The sequence below is a fragment of the Labeo rohita genome, unplaced genomic scaffold (assembly GCF_022985175.1).
Source record: "Labeo rohita strain BAU-BD-2019 unplaced genomic scaffold, IGBB_LRoh.1.0 scaffold_171, whole genome shotgun sequence".
In the NCBI taxonomy this organism is placed as follows: domain Eukaryota; kingdom Metazoa; phylum Chordata; class Actinopteri; order Cypriniformes; family Cyprinidae; genus Labeo; species Labeo rohita.
In genome coordinates this window covers 132,435-142,680 of record NW_026127901.1, presented here as the reverse complement: position 1 = coordinate 142,680, position 10,246 = coordinate 132,435, and the positions used below count along the sequence as shown (strand labels likewise).

The following is a 10,246-nucleotide window of genomic DNA, read 5'->3' as shown; positions in this document are numbered from 1 at the left end:
ATTAAGCCTCTGGGAGAGTCACGATGTATAAAAGCCTGGTATGTCTTTTGCTTGCTCTCTCTCTCAGGTGTTGCGTTTGCTTGTGTTTTTTTCTCCCCCTTTTCTTAGTTTTCCCATTAAATACTCGCGCGTGTATAATTTTATTTTACACCCCTAGACGTCTAGTTTGTTATGTATCTTTTTCATCATTTTGGCAAATAAATGGAGTTTTCCCCAAAATGTGGTGTTGTGCCTATTTTGTGTTGCGGCTCACGAGCCAGCCGTAACAGTTATTTGTTACATTTAACAAATAATCTTTAAAACCAACAACCCAGCTATATGCTGGAGTTTTGAAGACAACCCCCCAAAGCAACGAACACCCCAAAAGGGCTTAGTTGCCACGGTGACTATCTGATAAGAGGTTTTATTGCTTCAAGGAATGCACATCTGCCCATGCTACATTTGCCATAGGAAAGACACAATGCCTATAGACTCTTTCCTATTCATTCCCAGACAAACCTTTCTTTGACCTTCCTATCACACATAGCCCAGGTCATTGTGTACAGTATTACTGCATTGTATTTTAATTTTGTCTGTTGTATTTTTATTTGTCTTTCTACTGTTTTATGCATGCGTTATGATAGATGACTAGTTGTATAAAGCACCTATGTCATGTTTGGTCTCTTTTAATTCGTATGTTGATGATCTAAAAGATGGTGTAAATTAGATGTTGATACCTATGCAACATATTAGTGTTTTAAGAAACCTAACCTAGTTTTTGCATCAACACCCAGTCGAATTACATATGCAAAATACCATGCTCACGGACAAAGAGTCATAAACTTTCTCTCCGAAGGTGAAAGTTACCATTGGTTCATGGACCTCCTGGAGGCGCAGCCTCCAGAGAGCTTAAAGGCAAACGGTTGACCGCCTCCCTAGTTTTTCTTCCTTGTTCTTCCTTCTTCTTCACTTTCTCCTTCGTCTGCAACATCTTCCGATTGCTGCCCGTGTGGAGGAACCCACGGGGAGCCGGAGCCGGCACAGGGCGTGCCCGGCGGGCCCGACAGGCCCAACATACAGAGCTGTGGCTCTCGACAACAAAGAGCCAGACAGTTTGACTTAACCCTGGAATTCATCTTCATGACTCGCCGCAGTCAGTCAGTGGTTCTTGGAGAACCTAAGAAGATGAGCTAGAACTCTTCAGGACTTCCCTAAGCATGCGCCAGGCCTTGCGGCCTTGTCTTTCCATTCCCCAAGGATCACAGGACTTCAGCTGAGTCCCTCTCAGCTCTTGGTTCTTCTTCACTTTCACGTGGGAAGAAACTCCCAGTCACCATTGAGTCAGAACATCGTTGGAATTTATCACTCTTCAGACCCGGAAGAACGTGATTGCATGTCCAAACCCACCACTGCTCCAAACCATCTTTCACCAGAGACTGCATTCGGACACTTGTTCGACGACCAAGGCAATGCAAGTATCGTACACTTAACTAAACATACAGAGGTTTAGTATAAGCTGTAGATAACACTGATGGTTTCACGGCAGGTGGTTAACTGACTCTTTCATAGCTTCATTTCCTTGTTTCTCTCTCTAACTGCGTCTCACTGACCATTCCCACATGTATGAGTGATTTCATGTTTGTTTGTTTAGATTAGTTATGTGTTAGTCCTTCGTTAATAAACTATTGTGCACAAATTACATGAGTTTTGATTCTGATTCTGCCTTGCAAATTAATGTCCCTTTACGATTCCGATTCGAGCTACATGCTCTAATGCAATGGTACTTTAAGAAAGTTATTTTCTGTGGCTAAGAAAATATCATTTCTTAGAGTTGATATAAAGATTATACTGAATGTTCGCTGGGCGAACAGATTAGTTGATGGAAAATTAATTCTGCTACAGTTACTACTGGCAGCTGATATAAATAATTGTAATTAATCATAATTAATTGTAATTATTTATATACATTTCCCTTTGAGCTAAAATCGCAACAGAAGATTGCTGTTGTATTTCACTTTAAAGAAGCTCTGAAACCCTGTGGAGATCTAGATTATCTATATTATTATTATTATTATTATTATTATTATTATTATGCTTGTTATTAATAGTGAATTTCTCTCTCAGACACACAAACACACAGATTTCTAGTGAGGGTGTTGCTATGCAGTTACTAGAGTACTCTGGATTGTTACTAGGGGGTTCTGAGTGGTTGCTATGGTGTTCCTAGGGTGTTATGGGCAGGGATTCATGACACATCATTGTTTCTCATTGGTCAGATATGATTCACATGATTTTATTTTAACCCTTCATGTGTTTTGAACAATTATTCATTTTTACAGATTACTATATTTACTTGTTTTCTGATCTGATATTCAGATCAACAGTCTCTTACTCATGTGATTAAATATTGAATCATGATGAAAGATGAAAGCAGGAAGTAATGATTACTGACTATTGATCGTTAAAATCCTCAGAGAGGAAGAACTATAATTCCAGAAGAATGGTGTGAGTGTGTGAGTGAAGGTGGTTGTGAATGTGTGTAGATGTGTGTTGGTTACAGGATCAGAGAATGACACTGTTCCTCTGTCATAGTCCAGATACACTCTCACACGATCAAGATCCTGATTAACAGCAAAACCAGAACCTGGAGAACATCTGTACCACACACACCAAACATCAGACTTAAAGAAATCAGGTCCCTTCCTCTGGTTTGATGTTGTAGTTACTCCAAGAATCCAGTATAAACTCTGTTTAACCTCCACATCCCAGCAGTGTGTTCCTGAGTTAAAACCCTCTGAACCCAAAACACAGCTATACGAGTCAAATCTCTCTGGATTATCAGGAACAGATTGTTTGTTCCCACTGAATCTCACACTGGTCAGATCATCAGACAAGATGAGATGTGGATTTGCAGTGTTTGGATCCAGAATCACAGGAGCTGATGAGACACAATCAACAGATGCTGAAAAGATATTCATGTGATTTATGCTGTAATTTATATTCAATTATAGTGAGAAGCTGCTTTTAATACAAAATGTTGCCTTTGTACAGAACTTTACACAGTGCTGTCATATTCAAATCTTATAAACTACAATAATACAGAAGAAATGAAGTTTATGTCAGACTGATCAAATAAATAGATTCCAAAATTGTTGAAATCAGTTCTGTGTCTTTCATTAGACTGAATATGAAGGTCAAGCACACTGAATTCTGGGATTCATTATTTCTAAAAGTGATCTGCTGATTTTGGTGCAGTAGATCATCTGTTTATTCACACATAATGCTGAAATCTGTCAATATTCCCCATCATGCATCATTTCCAGTGTGTGTGTGTGAGCTCAGATGTTCTGCAGTCAGACTCACTGTTCTGGACGATGTCCTGCATCTTCTTCCAGACTCTGAACGGCAGGTTGCCCAAGTAACGTGGCACATGAATCAAAGCTCCAGAAGGCGTCTGTGGATCCGACTGTGAGATCTGGACTCTGGAAGAACATTCAGGAGTCAGAACTGCAGTGGTTTTGGATCAGAAGCAGAGAGACCAGAGACACCAGCAGATCACTCACCTTTCCATTGAGACTGGAAACTCCTGCAGAACAAACACACCATTGATCATCAACAACTCAATCATCAATCAATCAATCAATCAATGATCTGAAATCAGACCTTTAGAAAGCAGACATCACTGGCTTTAATCATCTCCTCCGTGTCTTTGATTGTGTGTGAAAGAGCTGAGATGTGTCTGTTTATCTCCTCCAGCTTCTCCTTCATCATCTTCTTCTTCTGCTCCTCTTCCTCCCTCAGTGCAGTGATTGTAGCTTCTTCTTCATCTCTGAGAAACTGATGAAGCTTCTCAAACTGCTGTTTAATCTGCTGCTCTGTGTGCTCAGCTTGAGACTGAAATCAAACCACATTCACTTTAATCATCTCCATCAACACACATCAACACAATCACATCATTCAGATCTGAGATAAACTCAGATACAGACATATAACGGATCCAGAAGCAGATTGATGATCGTCATGTACAAAAATAATCAGCTGGAGTCCATTATATTAAATATATCAGATCATAACTGTATATAGTGATCCTACAGCTGTAATGAAAATGACTCTGATTCTGTTTCCTCACCTTGATGTGTTGAACTGTTTTCTCAAACTCTACTTTCATTGTTTCATTGTGTTTTAGTTTCTCCTGTAATGATTTCAGTGCTGTGTTGAGCTCCTCCTAGAATTAAACAAAATAAAAATACATAAAACACCAGATTACAATGAAAAAAGAAGAGAAGTCGAAACAGTGATATGATCATATAATGCAGTGCAAAAGTATTTGCCCCCATAGTTACTGATTCACCAAATTTGTGAAACTGCATTGATAATGGGGTTCAGATCACTGCAGTCCTGTTCAATCAAATCAACACTTAAATAAGACTTTTCAACAGCATGAAGTTGAAAAACTCATTTGTCTTACCTTATGTGATGAAACCACTTCATCGATGGGTCTGAATTTGTGATTGTCGTGTTTCTGTGAATTAACACACACTACACACACTGGCTGTTTTCCTCCAGACAAAAGAGTTTGAGTTTCTCACTGTGTAAACTGCAGATCTCCTCAGATCCTGATGAACGACTCTCATTTCTCTTCAGGAACGACTCACACAAGTTTTTTAACGCAAGATTAGGAGGAGGATGAGGTTTTGAGGATCTTCTCCTGCAGACAGGACACTCCTGTATTTTCTTGGTTCTCCAGAACTGTTGAAGACACTCTTTACAGACACTGTGACTACATGACAGAAAAACAGGATTCTTGAAGATTTCACAGCACACGGGACAAGAAAGCTCTTCTACAGATAGTGAATCCATTTTCAGTTTGAGCTCCAGCAGTCCAAACTTTTTCACTTTCTGAACGACGGTTTCAAAAATGAATCACAAAGATCTGCTGTCTGTTCATAAACAAACGTCCCAAAAATCCTTAAAGTGTTTCTCTTTGTTCTTCACTAATTCTTTGTTTTCTTTAGTAAAGACAGAAGAGAAAACGACAGAAAGGAGAAATAATGAGTCTCTTCCTGGTGATTGTTTTAAGAGGGAGGAGTTTCTGATCACTTTTGGGTGTGTTCAAACAGGTCACATATATGGAAATATGATATGTGGCCATATATTGACACACACACAGACACACACACACACACACACACACACATATATATATATATATATATATATACACATACACACACACATATGTGACCCTGAACCACAAAATCATCATAAGGTTTTTTTTTCTTTTTTAAAATTATTATTTATTTATTTATTTTATTTTATTTTTTTAGATTTATACATAATCTAAAAGCTGTCCATTTATGTATGGTTTGTTAAGAAAGGATAATATTTGGCTGAGATACAAATATTTGAAAATCTGAGGATGCCAAAAATAAATAAATAAATAAATAAATACCTGAGAAAATTGGCTTTAAAGTTGTCCAAATAAAGTTCTTAGCATATTACTGCATATTACTTATAAAAAATTAAGTTTTGATAATTTTACAGAAGGAAATTTACAAAATATCTTCATGGAACATGATCTTTATTTAATATCCCAATGATTTTTTGGCATAAAAAAAAAAAAAAGATCATGTTGACCTGTACAACGTATTGTTGGCTATTGCTATAAATACACCAGTGCTACTTAGGACTGGTTTTGTGGTCCAGGGTCACATATTGGTTTTATTGAAAGTAAATATAATTTTTTTAATTTCCTATTGTAAAGAAACACCATTGCTCGACTGTGTCTCTGCTGTCTCAGATGTTGACGTCTTTGTTCTGTGTCAGCCACTGTCGCTTCTCATGAGCGGTGGACTGGAAAAGCATGTGATAAAACCACAGATTTTATGACTATATGGAGATGAGAGGGTCTGTATTACGTACTATTGGAGAAAGTGTAACTTGGATCACGTGAGGCACCTCAACCAATCAGCAGTAACATCCGTGGCCAAAGTTCACAGTTTTATGAACAGTGGCCAATGTTCACAGATCACTGTATAACAAAACACATTTCACATGCCTCAAAATGAAGGAACAAGGAACAAGAAAGAAAAATAATTTAATAAATAAAAATAAAACAAAAAACAAGGAAAATGGTACATAAGAATCAGTTAACAGACAAATATATCTTACACAAATATTTGCATTCCCATATTCATATGAATCATATAACAATGAAATGTTAATACAGAAATATACTTTGCAGTCTAATTTTATTTTATTTGAAAATGTTAAAGGAAGAGCCTATATTAATCGTTTTAACCTTTTTTTTTATATATTTTGACATTACATATACAATTTTAATCTCTTTTTCAAGGACTATAAAAAGAGGTTTGCCTTTGTAAACTTGTGTTTATGAATGTAATAATTACGTAAAAATAAAATAAAATTTATAATAAAACAAACATCCTTTAAAGAGCAGTCTTTAATAAAATAACCCAAAATCACATGTTTATAAGATAAGGAAAATGTTTTAAAAATATTATTAGCAATGAAAACTTTCACATTATTCCAAAAATGCTGGGTATATTGACAGAACCAAAACAGATGAGAGATTATTTCATTGGAGCATTCACAAAAAAACAGCATTTTAAATCAGTATCAGTTTTACGTTTTTGTAGAAGATTTTTTGTAGGATAAACTCTATGGATTCATTTAAATGAGATTTCCTTAACCTTATTTGTAAGGTAATGACCAAACTGAAGCCAATGTAGGGACCTGAGAACTGGTGTGATATGCTCAGATTTTTTGGTTCTAGTCAGAATCCTGGCAGCAGTTCTGGTCGAGCTGCAGCTGTCTAATGGTTTTCTTGGGAAGGCCAGTGAGGAGAGCATTACAATAATCCACCCTGCTTGTGATAATGAACAAGTTTCTCGAAGTCTTGACTGGAAACAAAACATCTAATTCTTGCAATGTTTTTGAGATGATATATATGCTGATTTACTTACTGCTTTGACATGACTACTGAAACTAAGGTCTGACTCCAGAATCACACCAAGATTCCTGACTTGGTTTTTAGTTGTTTGACCCCTAGCATCAAGGTATGCATTCACCTTAAGAACTTCCTCTTTGCTTCCAAATGCAATGACTTCAGTTTTCGCCTTGTTTAACTGAAGGAAGTTCTGGCACATCCAACTGTTAATTTCATCAATGCATTGGCAGAGGGAATCAATGGGGCTGTAGACATTTGGCGATAAGGCTAGGCAAATCTGGATATCATCAGCATAGCTGTGATAGGCAATTTGGTTCTTTCTCATTATTTGACTTAGTGGGAGCATATACAGACTAAACAAGAGAGCGGCGCAAGAATTGAGCCTTGAGGGACTCCGCATGTCATGGACGTCCACTTAGACTTATGCTCTCCTATACTCACATAATAACCTCTCCCTTCTAAGTGTGACCTGAACCAGCTGAGAGCCATCCCAGAAAGTCCGACCCAGTTTTCCAGTCTCTAGAAGAATGTTATGATCGACAGGGTCAAACGCAGCACTAAGATCTAGTAGTACCAGCACTGATATTTTGCCAGAATCAGAATTTAAGCGAATATCATTTATTATCTTAACGAGCGCTGTCTCTGTACTGTGATGCGGTCAGAAACCAGATTGAAAATTGTCCAGGTATCCATTTGAGTTTAAGTAGTTGTTCAACTGATTGAAAACTACCTTTTCAATAATCTTGCCTATAAAAGGAAGATTAGATATTGGTCTGTAGTTGCTTAACATGGTGTTATCAAGATTGCTCTTTTTCAGAAGGGGGCTTAACAACTGCAGTTTTCAGGAATTTGGAAAAGTCCCAGAAAGAAGTGAGGTGGTTCTAAAGAAGAGATCTGCTTCTAAACAGTTAAACACACTTTTGAAAAAAGATGTAGGAAGTGCGTCAAGGATGCAGGTTGAGGATTTAAGGTGCTGTATTATTTCTTTCAAAGTTTTGCTATCATTTGCTTCAAAAACAGACAAAGTGACTTCTTTTTGAAATTTTTGAATCTGTGTGACCTCTGCATAACTTTGAGTATGTGCTAATCACCTTTCTGATATTATTGATCTTCTTGGAAAAGAAGGAAGCAAACTGGGATTCTGACTTGCATTTCACTGGGAATCTGACTTGGGGTTTGTTAGTCTACAATCATCTTTGAGACACAAAACTGATAGTGAATAATTAAGCCACAAGCCACATATATGGATGTATGTTTCTTTATGTAAAAAGTACTACGCAAGTATAATTTAAAAAAAGGTGTTTATTTTGATTTTACAGAATAATGTGAGAAACATAAAAGCATGTTAAAGTCAATAAAAATAGAAGACTTACATTGAAAGACTACCTGAAGGATAATGCAAAAAAATGCTTTGTTTTCATTATCCATTTTTTTTGTTTTCTTTTATAAAACATTGTTGAACAGGTGGGCAGGATGAGGAAGATATGTGTCCATCAGAGCACATGCACCTGATGATGTGACCGTTTCATAAGGTTTTTACATATATGCTGGTAAAATCAACATCAGAATCATAACCCTTAAAAAGAATGTAAAGAGTTTTTTTTTTTTCATACATTTGAAGCATAACTGAGCATGAGAAATCAAATGCAGAGATAAATGTACTCACGTGGTAGGATTTTGGCTCACTGATGTGCATGAGGAAAAATAAGAATGTTTAATTCACATTTGTGTTTGCACAGACCTCTGTATGATTTTATTTAAATAGAACAAATACAGTGTTTCTGAATTACAAAAAAAAAATGTTGTTTTTCCCATTATAACAAACAATGTTAAAGAACCAAGGTCAGGAATCTTTAAGATCCACCTCCACAGTGCAGTTCTGCTCATTCAGGTTTCCGAGGAGTCTTGTACGGCCTTTGAAGTTGTCTAAGATGTTGCTTGGGTTAGTGTGGAACATGTAGCCACCTTTTTCAGTGACCCAACGAACCCAAAGTTGAGTGAGATATTTCTCTTCCATCTTGAAACTGCATGGTATTACCACATATGATCGAAGCAACGCTGTGATCTTGGGTATCACATCTGCCACGTATTGGAAATAGGCTACAATGATAGCACATGATGGATTAATCAATATTATTACAGAACTGAAAGTATTATTGCTGATTATCAAAAGGCCTATGAGTGCAGAACAATAATATAAAAATGAGAGTATGGTGTAAGGTGTCCCACATACTTTCATTCAGGATCTGGATTGGTTTCTGGTACTCTGTGAGAGAATCAGTAGAAAACAACTCAAACGCGGATACACACGAGTGAGTAGGTAAACCACGCAGTTTGATCTGAGAACGCTCCAAAACGGAGTTGAGATTTCCACCAAGAAATCCGCGTTCTCACACGCACACAGACAGGTAAATAAAGCGCTCCGAAGAGCAGAGAGTTTACTCACGTGAGTTGAAGGAGATTCGGGACCGAGAGTTGAGCCTCGCATGAACTCAATGTCTGGTGCTGGATCGTCACCTACTTCCTGCTTAAATACCTGCGTGAAGTTACTTCCGGGTCCTCGTGACCTCACGTGACTCGGTGCGTGTGACAGTACCCCCCCCTCCAGGACCGGCACCAGACGGTCCCGGGATGGAGGATACCCGACGACGGTAGTCCTGGATGAGAGCTGGGTCCAAGATGAACCGCCCAGGAACCCAAGACCGCTCCTCCGGACCGTAACCCTCCCAGTCGACGAGATACTGGGTGCCACGGCCCCGAGGACGCGAATCGAGGATTCGCCGGACGGTATACGCAGGACCACCGTCTATGATCCGGGGCGGAGGTGGAGCAGGAACCTGGGGAGACAGAGGGGAGAAGAAGACATGTTTGAGTTGTGACTGGTGGAAAACAGGATGGATCCGGAGAGTAGTGGGCAGCTGGAGCCTGAAGGTGACAGGGTTTAACCGGTGGGTGATCTTGAAGGGTCCGATGAAACGAGCAGTGAGTTTTTTAGAGTCAGTCTTTAAGTTGATATTGCGAGTGGATAAATAAACCCTGTCACCAACATGGAACAATCGTCCCGGTGGGTGCCGGCGGCGATGCTGAGTGGTGTAGCGGGTGTTGGCTCTTCTGATGGCGGTGCGTGCATGGTTCCAGAGCCGCCGGCACCGACGGACCAACTTGGGCAGACGGACATCCACCTCCGGTTCTTGATGTTCGAACACCGGAGGTTGATACCCGTAGCATACCTCGAATGGACTCAGGTTAGTGGCAGAGGACGTGAATGTTATTGGAGAGTTCAGCCCAGACGAGGTA

At 38.7% G+C, this 10,246-nt stretch overlaps 1 pseudogene; it reads right to left on the bottom strand.

Annotated features, from left to right (window-relative positions):
* Positions 1–2,423: 2,423 nt before the first annotated feature.
* On the bottom strand, positions 2,424–4,839 carry LOC127158808 (zinc-binding protein A33-like; annotated as a pseudogene).
* Positions 4,840–10,246: the final 5,407 nt, after the last annotated feature.